This window comes from Musca domestica, unplaced genomic scaffold (genome assembly GCF_030504385.1).
Source record: "Musca domestica strain aabys unplaced genomic scaffold, Musca_domestica.polishedcontigs.V.1.1 90, whole genome shotgun sequence".
Lineage (NCBI taxonomy): Eukaryota > Metazoa > Arthropoda > Insecta > Diptera > Muscidae > Musca > Musca domestica.
This window is the reverse complement of record NW_026712436.1, coordinates 514623-533909: the sequence shown is the minus strand read 5'-3', so window position 1 is coordinate 533909 and position 19287 is coordinate 514623. Positions and strand designations below refer to the sequence as shown.

Below are 19287 nucleotides of genomic sequence, written 5' to 3'. Positions count from 1 at the left end.
CCCCTCCCTATATTCCGCATTTTTATGATTTTAGCTACATTTTTTTCAATGGAATTATAAAAATCCATACTAGAAGTTTTTTGTAAGCAATTTACCCCATGAAAGAGAAATGTCTATATAGGTCCACGACATCGTATATCCCCCATATAAGGGTACTTCCCGGTATTCTATATTTTTACGATTTCAGGGACATTATTCAACAGAGTTGTTTCAAATTTCGTATTTAGAATTCGTAATGGGTACTACGTCTTCGTATAGCCTGCATATATCAGTACCTCCCGATATTCGGTATTTTGAAATTTCAGGGGCATTATACACCGGAGTTATTTCAAATTTCGTATTTGGAATTCAGCCTACAGCCTATGCCAGAAAATTGTCTACGCTGACTCACGTCTTTGTATAGTCTCATATAACGGTACCTCCCAATATTTGGTGTTTTAATGATTTTAGGGACATTATTTACAGGATTTGTTTGAAATTTCGTATTTTGAGTTCGTAATTGGAACTACAGCCTATGACAGAAAATTTTCTATGCAGGTCCAGGTCTTCGGCCCCATATATCAGTACATCCCTATATTCGGTATTTTGATGATTTTAGATACAACATTTACCGAAATTGTTTTAAATTTCATATTTGAGGTTCCTAATAGGTACTGCAAGTTAAAATAAATGAAAATTGTCCAGGTCTTCGTATAACCCCGATATAATGGTTTCTCTCTATATTCGGTATTTTGATGATTTTAGCTACATTTTTAATGGATTTTTTTCAAATTTCGTATATGAATATTGTAATGGCTTAAGACAAAAGTTGCCTATGGAGGTACACGGCTTCGTATAGATCCCAATATAAAGGCTATATTCGGTATTTCTAAGATTTTAACAGAATTTTCAATGGATTATATTTTTTGAAAATTTCTAAATGGTGGAGGGTTTTAAAATTTCGACCCGGCCGAACTTACTTCTTTTTTATATGTTAATTTTTCAAAAAATATAGGATATATAACTTGTTACTTACCTCGCCAACGGTTTTTTTTTTGAAGGATCGAAAAGTTACATCTTTTGAAATGTTTTGAAAAATACCTCAAATCTGTATAAAAACTATGTTAAAAGGCTCCACATTCTGGCACATCCCCCTTCATTATTACTTTATTATAAAATAAAATTACTATTTTAATATATGTAAAATTATTATTTTTTTTTATATATAAAATGATAACGTGAAGGGGTTCATCCACATTTTTCATATACTGTTATTGGACAATTTTTGGACAATTTTTTAATAATGGGCAGATGCAAGTGTTAAATATAGAATGTTCCGGTCCTGTGACTTTTCAATTTGAAATAATTTGCACATTTTCGATGTCAAACAATTGCAAGTATTTACATTATCATTATTTTTTTTTATTTTAATATAAAATTTAATCTTAAATTTTCTAATAAAAACATTTTTCAAGTTCAAGGTTTTTGTGGCAAACAAAGAAAGCCATTATTTGTTGATGTTGTTGCTGGTGGTGCTGGTGTTTTCTGATAAATAAATGCCTAAAATAAGATTGATTTCAATTAGAACTAAGTAGAGTCATGTCTTATGTCCACAATGGCATTCTAAAATTTCAAGTTCAATGTCAAATGTGACAAATAAATGGTTTTGTTTGATCCAGATTTGGAGGCATTTTTTTGAGGATCATACAAATGTGGTGGTATACCCGTGGCGGTGTTGTTGATCAACACCCAGTAAATGACCCAACGTTTGATCTCAATTACCTTGGCATTAATTGAGAAGTCAGTGAACTCGTAAAGTAAAACATGTGATTATCTGCCGGTTGGTCAGGGTGACAAACATGCACGCACATCCATTTGTTTAAAATCATCATTGAACAGAACAGGCAGGGATTTTCCACTTTTGGTATCAGTGAATGATCTGTAAGCCTAAAAATCTTTGGGTATAGTGTTTTTCTAAAATTTAGTCTTTCCAAAATCTTTATGGCTTTCGAATGATACGCCATTCCCAAAAGGGTTAAAATTAACATTAAACTAACTTTTCATTAATTGAACACGTGCAGATTAGGAATTTTTTTTTGCAAATCATTGTGCATTTGTATATGTTTTGTAGCCAAGACAACATATTCACATGTCAGTTATTATCGTATACACATATTGCCCACAACAAGTCTTCCGATCACCATTTCATGATGAATGACTGGTTTAATCACAGATAAAAGATTTTGAACAAATAATTTCAAATCTATGGATATCTTGAAATGTGTTATTTGCAGGTGATTTCATGGTGGTGTCTTTCATCCGCTGATAACCATTAGCATGTCTTTATTTGTGAAAAAAAAAAAAAATACCACGAAAATATTGTATTGTGCAAATGTCAGCTGACAAATATTATGGGAAAAATAAACAAACCGCAAGTTTAGTATGGAATAAAATTTCTACAATTCAATTTTAATATTATAATTTCAAATTCCAAATAGTTCACAGGGAGAGAGGGAGAGATACACTCCACTGTAATTAGATGTTTTGAAATATTTTGATCAGAATACTAACAAAAACGAATAAACAGGGTGAGATAAAAAAATGTAAGAAAGTCAAACGCCATAATTTTTACATTTTTTTTTAATTTTATTGAATAAAAGCAAAAAATTTCGGAAATAGCATCAAATTTTAGAATAAGTTTAGATTTATTCGAATTGGTAATTTTTGAACGAATTATGGCCTTCAGATGACCAATGAAACCGTCACACGCTACCCGAATGTTGCTCTGCGGTATTTTGGCCCATTCCCGGCGAAGCGCTTGCTTGAACCTTGCTTTCCAAAATACTCCATTTGGCTGGTGGCCATTGTGATCTAGAAATAGAGCGAGGAACCTCATTTTCTAACCATTCTTAGGAGGCGCGTGATCTAGAAATAAAGCGAGGAACCTCATTTTCTAACCATTCTTAGGAGGCGCGTGCTGATTGCGATGGTGCTGAGTCCTGTTGGAATATCCAAGGTCTGCCGGCAAAATGTTTGCGTGCCCAAGGCTTTAATACACCCTCCAGAATATTTTTCCATAATATTCGGCATTTATTCTGATGCCACGGTCGATTAATGCGAGCGGAGAGCGGCCATCGGCTGTTATGGCGGCCCACATCATCACCATGGCCGGCGCTTGAGTTCTGGTGGCCAACCGAAGGTGCACATTTTCAGCTGACCTCTTTGGCAAGTAAACACGATCATTTTGTTTTGTTTACAAACTGCTGGACAACGAATGTTTTCTTACAGGAGACGGAGAAAACCAAATTCGGCAGTTCTCCACTTTCAGCCAAGCGAATAAACTCTTTTGAGTCTATTTTCTTTCCGATGCGGTGTAAGTTCTTGCACTTTTTGGAATTTTAATGGCTTTACCCCGAGTTCATTTTTCAATATTTGCCAAATGAAATATTGCGATATGTTCAGCTCACGAGCATTTTTCAGCCACTGCGACGCGGGTTTCGATCAAGTCGCTTCTTTATTTTTCGAACCATTTCTGCTGATGTTGCTGTTTTCTTCCGTCAACTTCCTTGTCGTTGGGCTACGCTACCAGTATCACGGTAACGAGCGATGGTACGAGACACAAAAGATTTATTCAAATTTAAATGCTAGAGTGCTCTCACGATAGCCACTTGTGGTTTTCCAGCCAAATATAAAAAAATGACACTATCACGCTTAAATTCCATCACGAACAACTTTTTTTCTAGAAAATTCTCACCAAAATGCTTTTGTACGTTTGTAAACAATATAATGAGCTTTCACTGGAATAATTTTAACAGCTGTCGGACGAGTGGCTTAGAAGTAATAGCAGTCTGAAGTTGGTTGCAATGTTTTCATCTCACCCTGTATGGAGGCTATACGAAGACATGGACCCACATAGGCAATTTTCTGTTTCAGGTTGTAGAGCCCATTTCGAACTTTAAATACGAAATTTGAAAACAGATAAAACTCCCTTAATGACGGGAAAACATTAAATTTTCATTAATTTTGACTGGAAATTTCTCAAGTTTAATGAAGACCACAAGTCTATCTCCAACAAGAAATCTCTTTTTTCATATAAAATGCTAATTTCGGCCAATAAAAACTATTCTGAAACACTATGTCCACATCACCTTCTAATGGAGTAATTCTCAAGGTATTTCAGATTAATTCCAAGCGTGTAGATATCCCTATAGCACCCCTCAGATCTAGACCTACTCATCTCTCAGAAAACCTGTGATCGATAACAGAAAATATTTAAATGTTCTCTGCCCCCTCTCACTTTGCATTCGAATTTTACCTTCACCCACTTGTTACGCTGGGTTCAATGGGCGACTGACTACACGTGTTGCAAAACTATCAGTTGCATCTAGTCTCTCTCTTTCAAAGACCTTGAAATTCTGTACGACAGTGCAATGTGTGGCATTAAACAAAAAAATGTTTGACAAAGCTATAATCACCAAACAAGATTCCTATTTTAATTATACAACAACAAAACACAATAGACGTTCATATTTTTTTAATCTTGATGGATTTTGTTTTTTATTTCATTCTGTCTTACTGGAAATAATTGCTATTGCAAGTATAAGGCTGCTGTTAGATAATTGGTTTGTGGTATTGCATTAAAAAAATGGAAATACAAAAATTAAAATTATAGAATGCAATGGATTTGTTTGAAACGATCAGTTTGTGAGTGTGACAGCCGATGAAGTGCTTGGGTGGTTGGGAACAAAGGATTGATGTCTAATAGGGGTAGGGGTGTTCACCAAGGTTGGTATTTTATTAAATGGATTTGATTACGAGTAAAATTTTTCATGTAAAAAGAAAGAGGAAGGAAAATGTATTTGAAACTAAAAAATTAAAATTATCTAAGGGTCCGCCAAAAACCACATTTTTTGTAAATCTGGTGTAGCATTGTTTGTGTGGCACGTAGTGCCGTCCTGTTGAAACCAATAGTTGCCAATATCTTCCTCCCCAATTTTTGTGAACAACAAAACATGGCCCAACAACAATTGTAAGGGCGATTCCTGGCTAATTTTCGAAGAAACATTACCCAATAACGCCTCTGGAGCAAAATCCACACGATACAGACCCTCGTTTTGGGTGTATCAGCATTTTAATATATGCCGATGGTGCTTCTCTTTTTTCAAACTTCGCACACATTCTGAGTTAAATTAAAACTTTTAAAAACACATTCCAAATTGTATTTTTATACCCTCCACCATACATAGTATGGAGGGAATGTTAAGTTCGTCAAACCATTTGTAACTCATTGATATAATAATTTGAGGTCCAACGAAGTATATGTATTCTTGATCAGCATAAAATTCTAAGACGATTTAGCCCTATCCGTCAGTACGTCCGTCCCTCTGTTATAATCACGCTAGGGTCAAATTAAATAGATATAGTAAGTTAATTTTTTTTTGCTCAGATCAGTCATTTGTCTGCAGGTAGGTCAAGTTCTAAGATGGCCCTATATCGGCCCACGAGATCGTATTTCCCCCTATATAACGGTACCCCCAGATATTCGGTATTTTGATGATTCTAGCCAAATTTTTCAATGAAGTTGTCTGAAAATCCACAAAAGGAGTTCCATCTGAGTACTTTACCCTCTGGAAGGGTATTGTCTATATACATAGGTCCACTATTGATTTTAGCTACATTTTTCAATGGAATTGTGTAAAAATCCATACAAGTAGCTCTTTTTACAACTTTACCCCCTGGAAGAGAAATGTCTATATAGGTCCACGATATCGTATAGCCGACATACACAGGTACCCCACCATATTCGATATTCTGACGATTTCAGGACATTTTTCATAGAATAGTCTGAAAATAAACAAGAAGTTATCTCTGAATACTTCACCCACTGGAAGATAATTGCCTATATAGGTCTACGTTTTCGTACAGAACCCATATAACGCTACCCCAAGATATTCGATATTTTTAGCGACATTAATCACCGGTATTGTTTCGAATTTCGTATTTGAAGTTCGGTTTCGTTACTACAGCCTAAGACAAAAAATTACTTATCCTCCCAATATTCGGTATTTTGATGATTTTCGCTACATTATTAACCGGAGTTGTTTCAAATTTCGTATTTACACTTCGTAATGGGAACAAGAGTTTATGACAGAATATTGTCTATGCAGGTCTAGGCATTCGTATAGGTCCCATATATCAGTACCTTCCTATATTCGGTATTTTGAGGATTTTAGGTACAAAATTCATCGACATTTTTGAAAATTCGTATTTAATGTTCCTAATAGGTACTACAGCCTGTGACAGAAAATTGTATATGCAGGCCCCGATATAACGATACCTCGCTGTATTTGGTATTTTGATGATTTTAGCTACATTATTCACCGAATTTTTCAAGTTTCGTATTTGAATATTGTAAAGGCTTATGATGAAAGTTATTTATCCAGGTCCAGGTATTCGTATATACTCCAATATAACGGCTATATTCAGAATTTTTAAGATTTTAACAGAATTTTTAACGGATTTTATTTTTTTTTATATTCGTTCCAAAAGGTGGAGGGTATTCAAGTTCGGCCGGCGAAATGATTGCTTTTTTACTTGTTTTCTTCCTTATTGGACTAAGTTTTTATTGAAATATTTTTTAAATACCACTTAATTTAATTTATTTCTCTCTATTTTTTTTTTCTTTTGTAATTTTGATAAATGTTTTTATTTATTCTCATACTTTATTTAAATATGTCTATAAATAAGCCAACAAAATTTGTCGAAAAGATAACAATATCGAATATCGCTAAAAAGTTACAGAACTTGGGTATAAGTTTCTACTGAAGATATTATTTTTAAAACTTTTTTTTGCATAATATTAATATTAACGCCTTAGTTGGAAAATTGTTTATTTATTTATTTGTTGATTTGTCATTCTTCGTAGAATTCATTAACTGACTGCCAGCCAGCCAGTCAGCCAGACAAGGAATGTAAATAGAGCGAACGAAATATTATTCAATGGAAATTTTTTGAAGTTGTCAAATGATAAGAAAACAACACAGAATGAATCCAAAGGTGGTGTTAGTGCTATGGGGAGACCCAATTAGTAACATTGGCCAGACGGGGGCCGTGTTAGATAAGGCGGAAAATTTAATTAAAATTAATGAAAAAAACGGGGGAAAAACACAAAGTATTAAGTAAATAAAACTTACCTATAAATTAGAGAGATAAAGAAGAAAGCAAAAAAAAGACACAAAAAATATTCAATGATTTATTTGGTATTTAAGGGTTAAAAATAGTCACGTAGTCGGGAGTCTATATTTATTTATATATAACATAAAGGTCGTGTGGTCCCATATCAGCATGGACAATACATATTATTTTATGTTGGTCATATAAAAGTTATTATACGCAATAATTTAGTGGGACGGAAACATTGTAGATATTGGGGGTAGGATGATGTTTATATTTTGTTCATATATGCCTTTTTCTTATCTTAGATCAAATTCGTACATTTACTTTTATCCGTACCGACTTTCACCACAATCTTCCGACTTGATAAGCCGTAGTTAGGTATTTCGCTATTAACGAGGTATTTGGGTATTTAAGCCTCGTACAAACCCCGTCAAAAATATTTATATATATTTTTTTGCGGCTCATAACGCAGATTTTTCTAAAAAAAAAACATTTCGAGAGTCATCCTGTCCATAAATTGGGGATTTTTAAAGAAAAACAAATCGAGGGCCTTCCCGACCATTTAGGAATTTTTTATTGTTCTTTTTTTTTTTTTTTTTGACCACAAATAGTAGATTTTCCGGAGAACATTTTTTTAAACAACCTTGGTCCAACTCTTCGCCTGACCAAAAATCGTAAATGTTCTTTTTTCATTAGTCGTGGATTAAAAGTAAATAATTCCATGACCTCCTGACCCAAAATCGGAAATTTTTAAAGAAACAATAATTTCGGGGACATCCTGACCAGAAATTCTAAATTAAAAAAAAACGAGGGTTATGCTGGCCAAAAACTGGGCATTAAAATTAATTTAAGTTATTCTGACCAGAAATCGTGAATTTTTAAGAAAACAATTTAGAGGGTCATCCTGGCCAAAAATCATGAATTTGAAAGAATCAATGACATTTTGATTTTTAAGAAAACTATTTTAAATAATGTGGTCGGTATCGTTATTTCAACAGATTGACGGACTAATTACAAATTTAAAATTCATAAAATAATCTAAATTTTTTTAAAATGAAATGTTCGCGGTCCTGCTGGTTAAGAATATAAGATTCGCTCGAAAAAAAATCCTGTAATTTTTGAGAATAGCTTTTGGAGACCTCCTGACCTCAAATCGTGAATTTCTTTTAAAATCAAGGAATTCGTGGCTGTTAGTTAAACGAACTGCAATAAAGTATGAAATTTCCGAATTTTCCCAAGCCCATCATTGTGACCATAGAACCTTTGCCTCCCATAAAAACCTTTGCGGGTATCCATGTTGATCTTAACTGTCTGCATAACATTTTTTAACTACAAAGTTTGAATTTTTTGAAAAAGTCATAATTATAGCTATATGTCTTTCGTACCTCCCCCACCAACAAACGATACAAACATTTAAATACACGCACACTAATTTCGTACAAGCGAAGGGAGAGTGGTCTAAACTTAGAATCTTGTTATATTTATAACTAAAAATAGTTTTTATTCTAATATGATAAGTTCTGGGCCTATCTCACTCAAGTGGCCAACAAATGGAATTATCAAAAACCCACTGATACACTGATTATCTGCCTGGAGGCTTAAATAGGCTAAAAATAGCTCAATATCACGAAAAATCTCACTTTTATCACTTTTTTTCCGGTGCAGGGCTACCATGTAAGTGTTAATTTTTAAAATCTTTTACTATTACCTTCAGCTCATTTTGTTTTGTGTAATAAAAAGCCGACACCTAAAGCGAAACTAGCACACGACAGAAAACAAAAACTCACAGCAACAACAAAATTAAAACAAACATTTTTTGTTGTTTTTTTTTGTTCGAATGAATTGAGAACGTGTGTAGCCATTGTAAAATAATTTAATTTATACCTACTAGGAATTAACATTAAATTGGGTGGTGCTAAATATAGCAAAAAGGATTTTTTATTTAAAATCGGGAAGGCAGAGCCTATTTGAAAATAGGCCTAAAGATAAAAGTAACAGAATAGGCCTAAAGATTTCTTGTAAGTCAATCCAAGAAGGAAGCGAGTTAGACCCATAGTTACTTTTGAGGACCTTCATAGAATCACTTTTTGTGTCGATTTATGCTTGTCAGTCCGTCAATACGTCCGTCTGTCCATGAATTTTTGTGAACAAAATGCAAGTCGCATTTATTCCGATTGATAATAAATTTTTTAAACAATGTTTGTTTGGCCCAAAGACGAACCTTTTGAAATTGATGAGAATCGATTTAAATTTACATATAGCTTCCATATACAGGGTGGGATAAAAAAACTGCAACAAAGTCAAACACCATAATTTTTACTTTTTTTAAATTTTATTGAATGAAGCAAGAAATGTCGGAAATATTATCAAATTTTAGAATAAGTTTAGATTTTTTCGAATTGGTCACCTTTGGCACGAATTATGGCCTTCAAAAGGCCAATGAAACCACACCACATGCTGTCCGAATTTTGCTCTGCAGTATTTTGACCCATTGCCGGCGAAGCGCTTGCTTGAGGTGATCGACAATTTGGTATTTTTTAGTACCAACCTTGCTTTCCAAAATTCTCCAGACACAATAGTCCAACGGATTGGTATCCGGAGATTTAGGTGGCCACTGTGCGCTGAAAATGAAGCGTGCTGAGTGCGATGGTGCTGAGTCCTGTTGGAATTTTCAAGGTCTGCGGCCAAAATGTTTGCGTGCCCAAGGTTTTAATACACCCACCAGAATATTTTCGCGATAATACTCGGCATTTATTTTGATGCCACGATCGATTAATACGAGCGGAGAGCGACCATCTGCTGTTATTGCGGCCCACGCCATCACCATGGCCGGCGCTTGAGTTCTGGTGGCCAACCTAAGGTGCACATTTTCAGCTAACCTCTTTGGCAAGTAAAACTACAAACTGCTGGACAACGAATGTTTTCTCATCGAAGAAAACCAAATTCGGCAGTTCACCACTTTCGGCCAAGCGAAGCTCTTTTGAGTCTATTTTCTATCAGTTGCGGTGTAAGTTCTTGCACTTTTTGGAACTTCAATGGCTTTATCCCGAGCTCATTTTCAATATTTGCCAAATGAAATATTGCGATATGTTTAGCTCATGAGCCATTTTTCGGCCACTGCGACGCGGGTTTCGATCAAGCCGCTTCTTTATTTTTCTAACCATTTTTGCTGATGTTGCTGCTTTCTTTTGTCCGCTTCCTTGACGTCGGCCTACGCTACCAGTATCACGGTAACGAGCGATGGTACCAGACACAAAACATTTGTTCACATTTAAAAGCTGGGGCGCTCTAACGATAGCCACCTGTGGTTTTCCAAACAAATATGAAGAAATCACACTATCACGCTTGAATTCCATCAAGAATAACTTTTTTTCTGGAAAATTCCCACCAAAATGCTTTTGTACGCTTGCAAACAATATAATGAGCTGTGAATGGAATAATTTTAACAGCTGTCGGACAAGTGGCTTAGAAATGACAGCAATCCGAACTTGGTTGCAGTTTTTTCATCACATCGATTTTGGGTTAATTTTGCGCCAAATTAACAATATCAGCTCAAATGGACAGAATTTTTCCATATCCGATCGAATTAAGTCTAGAAGCCTGTACATCAAATTTGGAGAAAATCGGTTCAGATATAGCTATAGCTCCCATATTTATGTTTCATCGGATTAGTGGTTTTAATTCCCTCATATGCGTAAAATGCAATCCACAAGCATGATATTTGGTACCGGATATCAGATACTGCTAAAAATACCTCTGTCAAATTTTATCGAGATCGGATCAGATTAGGATTTTGCTCCCGTATATATCTTTATCCGATATCAGGTTTATTGTGCACCAAACGGCTAATATCAGCCTAAATGAACTAAATTTTGGCAATTCCGACTGAAATCATCCTTGAAACAAGTACCTCAAATTTGGTGAACATCGGTTCAGATATGGCTATAGCTCCCATATATATGTTTCATCCTTATGTTGATGTTCATCATATGTTGATGTTAACGTACTTCACATGCGTAATATATCAGATACAGCTCTGAAATCAGTGTTTCAATTTCTTCAACCGATTTCAGGTTAATTGTGCACCAAATGGTCGATATCAGTTCAAATGACCTGAAATGTGGCACATCTGACTGAATTCAGTCTAGAAGCAAGTACATCAAATTTGGTGGAAATCGGTTCAGATGTAGTTATAGCTCCCATATATATGCTTCATCCGATTTGGTGTTGAAGTCCCTCACATGCATAATATGCATTTGAAAACAATGATATTTGATACCAGATATCTCGGATATACCTTTGCCAAATTTTATCGAGAATGGCTAAGATTTGGATATAGCTTCCATATATATCCTTAATCTGATTTCAGGTTTATTGTGCAAATAATGACTAATATCAGCCCAAATGGAGGGATTTTCGGGACGTACGATGAATTTTTCGAAGTGATATCATAAATTTTTTTGGTATAAAAGATGAAAACTTTTCGTCAAAATTAGTAAAAATCGATTCAGATTTTGATATGCTTCCAATTCCCTCTGAAACCAAATTATATCTGCTCTAAAGCCAAAGGTTAATAGGCGGTATGATCTACTTGAAATAAATTATTTTATTACAGGAGCTCTACTAAATACACATAGTGGTGTAGGGTGTCATATAGTCGGCCCCGTCCGACTTTTAACCTTTCCTTACTGGTTCTGTTCTGTTTTAAATTACTCAGCTTTATTAGTACCAAAGTACAGCATGAGTGTGCTGGCAACTCCCTTATGAGTCATAAATTTTAAAACTACTCATAGAGACCAGCACATAAGTTAAGACCCCTCAACTCAACAATAAATAAATTTCGAAATTATATCGCTTACCCACATTAACGTCCCTGTGCTGTACATATGACATGCATATTTCGAAAACAACAAAAAATAATGAAATACAACACAATCAGTCTAGACTAGATAGCAGACATTAAAAAATTACACAAACAAAATTTAACGCGTTGTGTCCGACCGCAGCGTCAAAAGCTAGACCGAAAACGAACAAAAAAGAAAACAAAAACAGAAAACCAAAAAAAAAAAAAAAAACGGAATAACTGAAAACCCAATCAGACGAGAAAAAATGCGGCAGGCAAGTGTGAAAATCTCAACAAACCGCCATGACATAAAGCCACTTAACCCCATCTAGTGATTATTTTTTTTTTTTTAAATGTCATGAGTTTTTTGCACGAGTTTTAAAAATCGAGCAATGAAAACACCAAATCATCATCATCATCTACGACTCCATTCTTAGTCAACACATTCAATTGACACTATTAGGTGGGTGATAATTTCTTTCACAGCTCGGGAACAAAGTCCAACATTAGATAGCAAGTTTTGGGTGATTGTGTGTATTTGTGTGTTCTTCTTTTTTGTGGTCGTTGTTATCAGCATATGTATGGAAAGTATACATACCTACTTACATGTGTACATACATGTGTATAAATATGTATAAGTTTACTTGTGTTTGTCTGCAGGCATTCTTGTGGGTGTTAAAGTATTCGCCGTTACTTAAGTTTTGATAACTCTTTTGAAATTATCCAACAAAATTATTCGACAAGGTCGTCATCGCCACTGTTGTCATTATTGCCGCCGGCATTTTCGAAACTATTTTTAGACCAGACAATATCTACAAATTTATCATATGGCCTTACAATTTGTAAATACCGGAATTAGTAAGTTTTCTTCAATGTCTCATTAATGGAGTTCCACCAAAAATTAGAAGGACACATGAGACAAATTTCAAAATGAAAAAATAACTTACCTTTACCCTGTATGGTGAGATGAAAAAACTGCAACCAACTTCAGACTGCTGTCATTTCTAAGCCACTCGTCCGACAGCTGTTAGGGTGGAAATACATAAAGCGCTTATCTGGCTGGCTTAAGTCATCGGCTGGCTTCTTCGGAAATGAACAAGGGAGACTAGGGCCAAAATCGAACTATGTCAACCTAAAACTACTTTGTTCATCTACGAAGAAGCAAGCCGATGACTTAAGCCAGCCAAATATGCTCTTTATGTATTTGCAGCCTTAAAATTATTCCAGTGACAGCTGATTATATTATTTACAAGGGTACAAAAGCATTTTGGGTGAGAATTTTCCACAAAAAAAGTTATTCGTGATGGAAATCAAGCAAAGCGTGAGAGTGTGATTTCTTCTTATTTGGCTTGAAAACCACATAGCCACAAATGGCTATCGTTAGAGAACTCCAGCATTTAAGTGTGAACAAATCTTTTGTGTCTCGTACCATCGCTCGTTACCGTGATACTGGTAGCGTAGGCCGACGTCAAGGAAGAGGACAAAAGAAAGCAGCAACATCAGCAGAAATGGTTCGAAAAGTAAAGAAGCGACTTGATCGAAACCTGCATTGCAGTGGCAGAAAAATGATTCGTGAGCTGAACATATCGCAATATTCCATTCGGCAAATATTGAAAAATGAGCTCGTGGTAAAGCCATTGAAATTCCAAAAAATGCAAGAACTTTCACCGCACCTGAAAGAAAATAGACTCAAAGGAGCTAAAGAGTGGCTTTGCTTTGTCGAAAGTGGTGAACTGCCGAATTTGGGTTTCTCTGTCTCCGATTAGAAAACATTCGTTGTCCAGCAGCTTGTAAACAAGCAAGAAGATCGTGTTTACTTGGTCAGCTGAAAATGTGCGCCTTCGGTTGGCATCCAGAACTCAAGCGCCGGCCATGGTGATGGTGTGGGCTCTCCGCTCTTATTAATCGACCGTGACATCAGAATATATGCCGAATATTATCCCGAAAATATTCTGGAGGGTGTACTGTAGCCTTGGGCACGCAAACATTTTGGCCGCATCCCTTGGACATTCCAACAGGACTCAGCACACGCCATCTAAGAATGGTTACAAAATGAGGTTCCTCGCTTTATTTCCAGCGCATAATGGCCACTAAAATCTCCGGATACCAATCCGTTGGACACTCAATAGTCTGAAATATTTTGGAAAGCAAGGTTGGCACTAAAAATACCAAAGTGTCGATCACCTCAAGCAAGTCTTTGGCCGGTAATGGACCAAAATACCTCAGAGCAACATTCGGGCAGCGTGTGACGGTTTCATTGGCCGTTTGAAGGCCATAATTCGTTTCAAAGGTGACCAATTCGAACAAGTCTAAACTTATTTTAAATGTTGGTGCTATTGCCGAAATTTGTAGCATTCATTCATTCAAAAAAAATAAAAAAAAATTAAAAATTATGGCCTTTGACTTTGTTGCAGTTTTTTTATCTCACCCTGTATATGTAACCAATATACGATTATATTGGGAATTTAAATCCATTTCCTCTTAATTTGGCGGATTTTTTTTTTCCATAGGCTGCATATTATGACATTGCGAAGGACTCAGTATAAAATTGTATGAAACATATATATGGGGGCTATATCTGAATCCGTAGCGATTTCGACAAAATTTGGCAGAGGTTTCTGCATACACAGTTGTTATGTTGTTACATCTGCAACCGAATTTCATTGTTTTCAAGTCATTATTATGGGTTTGAGAGACTTAAGCGTCAATTCGGATGAGGCATGAGAGCTAATCCGAACCTTGTTTTACCAAATTTTAAGGACTTAAATACTGAGTTCGATCCTATGTGCCAAAATCTTTCCTAATTATAAAACCTACAATTAAACTTAAATCAGCCGAAGGCTTATATATGGGATCTGTATCCGAATCAGAACTAATTACCACTAATTTCAATAGGGTTCATCCTTGGCCCCAACCAATAAACTGTGTAAAGGTGTGCTTCAATCGGAAAATAAACTTCTCCATTAATTTGATTAAAAAATCGATAAATACACGTATTTGGAAAAATCTTATTCCGATTACCCAAAGGGATTATAGGTCTATGTAGTTCCCTTTTGCATGTTACAAACAAATGCACAAACACATAATACCCTGTACCTAAGTGCAGCGTGGGACATGTATTTTAATATGCATCCACCAATTCGATTCTCCCCCACATTTCTTCCAAAAATTTTCAAAGCTTTTCACTTTGGAGGGTGTAACATAGCCGAGACGACCTTCATGCTTCGGCTGTTACAGATTTCGCTTGTTGATACCTGCATTAATTCATTCGTTTAATTTATTCATTAATACTTGTTAAATCTGTCTGGCATTCGGTTTCAGTTGATGTGTTACAGACAAACAGACGCACATATGTAACAAAGGGGCAGCATGCCATGTAACACCAGTGGGACGGATTCATATGTTATACCATTTTATTTTTATTTCATTTTGTGTTTTTTTATTATTATGTCTAGGTCATGTCGTTATGAATGAATACCGGGAAGACTAACGAGAGTGATGATAATGTGGAACAACAAAAAAAAAAGCCAACCACATTAATCTTTATACTCCAATTAAGATCAGTCGATCTGTATAGTTTCAATGAATGTCATGATTGATTTTGTGTTATTCAACTGCGGGAGCAACGAAAAAAAACGAATTCAAATGATTCGAAAGCAAAACGCGATTCAAAATGATTCAATTATTGTGAGTTTTGTAATGGAAAAAAATAAAAGATTACTATTTTGTTATGAATGTAATTTTTGTGGAGATAAGATGTAAATAAGTACAAAATCTGTAAGTTCGGCCGGGCCGAACTTTGAATACCCTACGCCATTTGGAACGTAAATTTGAAAAACAAATTACGTTATTACAAATTTTCTTTGATCAGAAATTTTCATTTCAAACTTGCATAGAACAAGAATTGAGGCCCCGTTTCTTACGTTTTTTCTACTCAATTTTTTTTTGTAATTAATTAGGAAAATTATTTTTTTTAGCTCTTTTTGGGCACTAGACTTCATTTGTTTAAAAAATTCCATTAATTTCAATTTCATGAAAATAAATACTTTTATTTCAAATACAAACTTCTAAAATATTTCTTTGTTAATTACAATTCTAAAATTAATTTTTATTTTATTTTGTTTCGTTATCTTTTTAGGACAGCCAATGCCAGCGGTCTTAGCTAAGCAGCAATTCCATAAAACAATACAACGCTACATACAAATAAAAAGCGATACTTTTAAATTTCGTTTCGTGGTTTTGTAGCCCTCGAGCAGTGTCAACTCTGATACCCTTCGAATAGTTTGCAAGTGACTCATGTGGATTTGGATTTTGAAACATTAAATTGATTCACAATCATCATTCATTTCAACGGAGATTCAACCAAATATTCAGTGCTCTGGCTTTAAATTATCAAGCAGGGCCGAATAATTCATACATCATTTTAAATACTGAGCCGGAACATTCTGTATCCGTAAGTATTGAGAGTTTTTTATTTTCAATTATTTTAAAAATATTTGTATTCGGGGAACTTTAACATTGGAAGACCCCAATATTTACCCTGAAGATCCTAATATTTTCCTTTTAAAAAAGAGAAAAACTTATGTTTGTATGTGTGAAATTTGAAGAGAGTTGAAGAGAATGCTAATTTCACTTTCATTGAGCGTTTTGTTTTTCAAAATCTTGAACCCTATGTAGGGGAGGTATCAGAAGAAATGGTCCGACCTATAACATCTTTATAACAGATCTGGTGTTGATGGAAATATTGACAGTTACCAAGTCTGAATGGAATCGGATGTTAAATTCGCCTTTTATGAGCTTCAGGGTTATTCAAAATTTGACCTTTTCTGGGGGACATAGAAGAAGGATGGTCCGATATATTACATCTTCACAGTAGATCTTGTGTTAGTGGAAATAATGAGATGTGTGAAATATGAAGAGACCCGGATGTTTATTTCGGAATTTATAATCGTTTTGGTTATTCAAAACTATGACCCTTTGTGGGGGAGGTACCAGAAGGAATGGTCCGATCGCTACCCATCCGTTCGTCTGCCTGCTGGCTAGCAGGCTGGTGCGCACGATGATTGGTACATCTTAATATTATTGTCAAACTTAGATCAAGTTCGGTGAAGGGAAAATCGGTCCGGTCTTCCACAACAGGTCAAAATTTGGTATAATTATAACTCTCATAAAATGTGAAATAAGAGTCCGGTTGTGATAAAATTTCACAAATTCTAATATTTTTATTAACATAAGATCTGGTGTGAAGATTATAACAATCTACTCCATAATCGGTCAAAATTTTGAATATCCCTCATACTCGTTAAATGCAAAATGAACATTCGCACTTCCCAATATATCTAACAAGGCAAGATCTGGTGTGAATATGGGCCAATGCGGACCACTTCTTCTGGTACTGCACTGGTTTATAATCTATATACAGGGTGAGATAAAAAACTGCAACAAAGTCAAACGCCATAATTTTTACAGTTTTAAGTTTAGATTTGTTCGAATTGGTCACCTTTGCCACGAATTATGGCCTTCAAGCGGCCAATGAAACAGTCACACGCTGCCCGAATGTTGCTCTACGGTATTTTGGCCCATTCCCGGCGAAGCGCTTGCTTGAGGTGATCGACACTTTGGTATTTTTTAGTTCCAACCTTGCTTTCCAAATTACTCCCCTACAACGGATTGGTATCCTGAGATTTTGGTGGCCATTGTGCGCTGAAAATGAAGCGAGGAACCTCATTTTGTAACCATTCTTGAGAGAAACTATATTCCAATTTTGCTCCAACTTTACAAATCCTAAAATTTGCGTCAGTGCTAGGTCAGGTGTGAAAATGGACAATATCGATCCACTCCATCAAGTACCTCCCTCACAAAGGGTCAAAACTTTGAATAATTTCATTTTTGAGTCCGATTGTCTTCAAATTTCACACATCCTAATATTTATATTAACCCAAGGTCTGGTGTTAAGATGGAATATATCGGTCCACTCCTTCTGGTACCTCCGCCACACAAGGTCGAAATTTTCAATAAACAAAAAATATTTTTTTCTACACAGAAGGAGAAGCGATAATCTGGGTTTACTCTAACTTTGCAAATCCTAATATTTGCGTCAGTTCTATGTCAGGTGCAAAAATGGATAATATCGGTCCACTCCATCAAGTACCTACTCCACATTCCATTTAGACTTGGGATATCTGAATATTTCTATCAACACAGGATCTGCTAAAAAAGGTAGAGATTGGGCCATTCCACCTGCTACCTCCCCCACAAAGGGACAAAGTTTTGAATAACCAAAATATTTATAAAATCCGAAATAAGCATCAGTTTTTCTTTATATTTCACACATCCCATTATTTTCACTGGATGGATTCCAAGGGATCTTAATCAAAATATTTTGGAAAAATTAGGAAAAGGGGGAACTTGCTTCCTCTATTTAGCTTACTTTGCGAAGTAAACTTTTAAAACGCTGCAAAGGTGGCTTTAGACCAACACTACACCTTTTAATTGGGTTAATTAACTCATATGGCTCCCACGGTTTTTCCTGGGTTATATTTACCTTTAAAAATTTGATTTCATGCTTTTCCCTATCGCTTGCCATTGATTCTGGGGAAACAAATCACCTATTGACTTTTTCAATGATAGATGACATGTCAAGTCATGCACTATTGCCCATAAATATGTATGTTCACAGGGATTTTGATTATGCTCAACACCCACATAAGGATGCTGTTAAATTCTGCCATATTTTCCGATAATTTTATTTAAGAAAGAGAATTTCACTTTAGGAATCTTTGTATCAGACTTTTTTCTTTGAAAACGGAACAAAAAGAAAATCTTACCGCTTCTCTTCTCTAAGTCTGAAACATTTAAAAGATGAAACAAAACAATACAAAATAAAAACCCAGCCAGACATAAAACACCAAAGGGTCCCTAAAAATAACAAAAACAACTACAAGAGACGGCTACAAAACAGAAGCATCGTGGAGAGGTGAGGTGAGGAGAGACAGCAATAGAGAATGTGGGCACATTAATGACGCAGCAAAATATATATTTAAATAATTTTTTGCCGTAGAGAAGGGTGGATGCTGAAAGGCAATGAAGGACATCCTCATTGAGCTGATAATGACGTTGATGCTCACGCTGATGATGATGATGATCACCATGATGGTGACGAAACGTTCGTTGCCAGTTGAAGGAAGCAAAACGTAAAACTTACACGTACCAGACAATGGAATAGCAGCAGCAACAACAACAACAAAAACAGTTTACGTCTTCATCTTCAGACTTAAGTCAACTCAATC

At 35.4% G+C, this 19287-nt stretch overlaps 1 protein-coding gene across 2 annotated transcripts in view; it reads left to right on the top strand.

Annotated features, from left to right (window-relative positions):
• The window catches only part of LOC101897734 (phosphatidylinositol 3-kinase 2), a 72186-nt gene that overhangs the window by 41770 nt on the left and 11129 nt on the right, over positions 1–19287 (top strand). For both annotated transcript variants that reach the window (XM_020035218.2, XM_011292389.3), the window contains one exon: positions 16137–16451. The gene's annotated coding sequence lies outside the window, so the exon portion shown is untranslated. The remainder of the gene's footprint in view (positions 1–16136; positions 16452–19287) is intronic.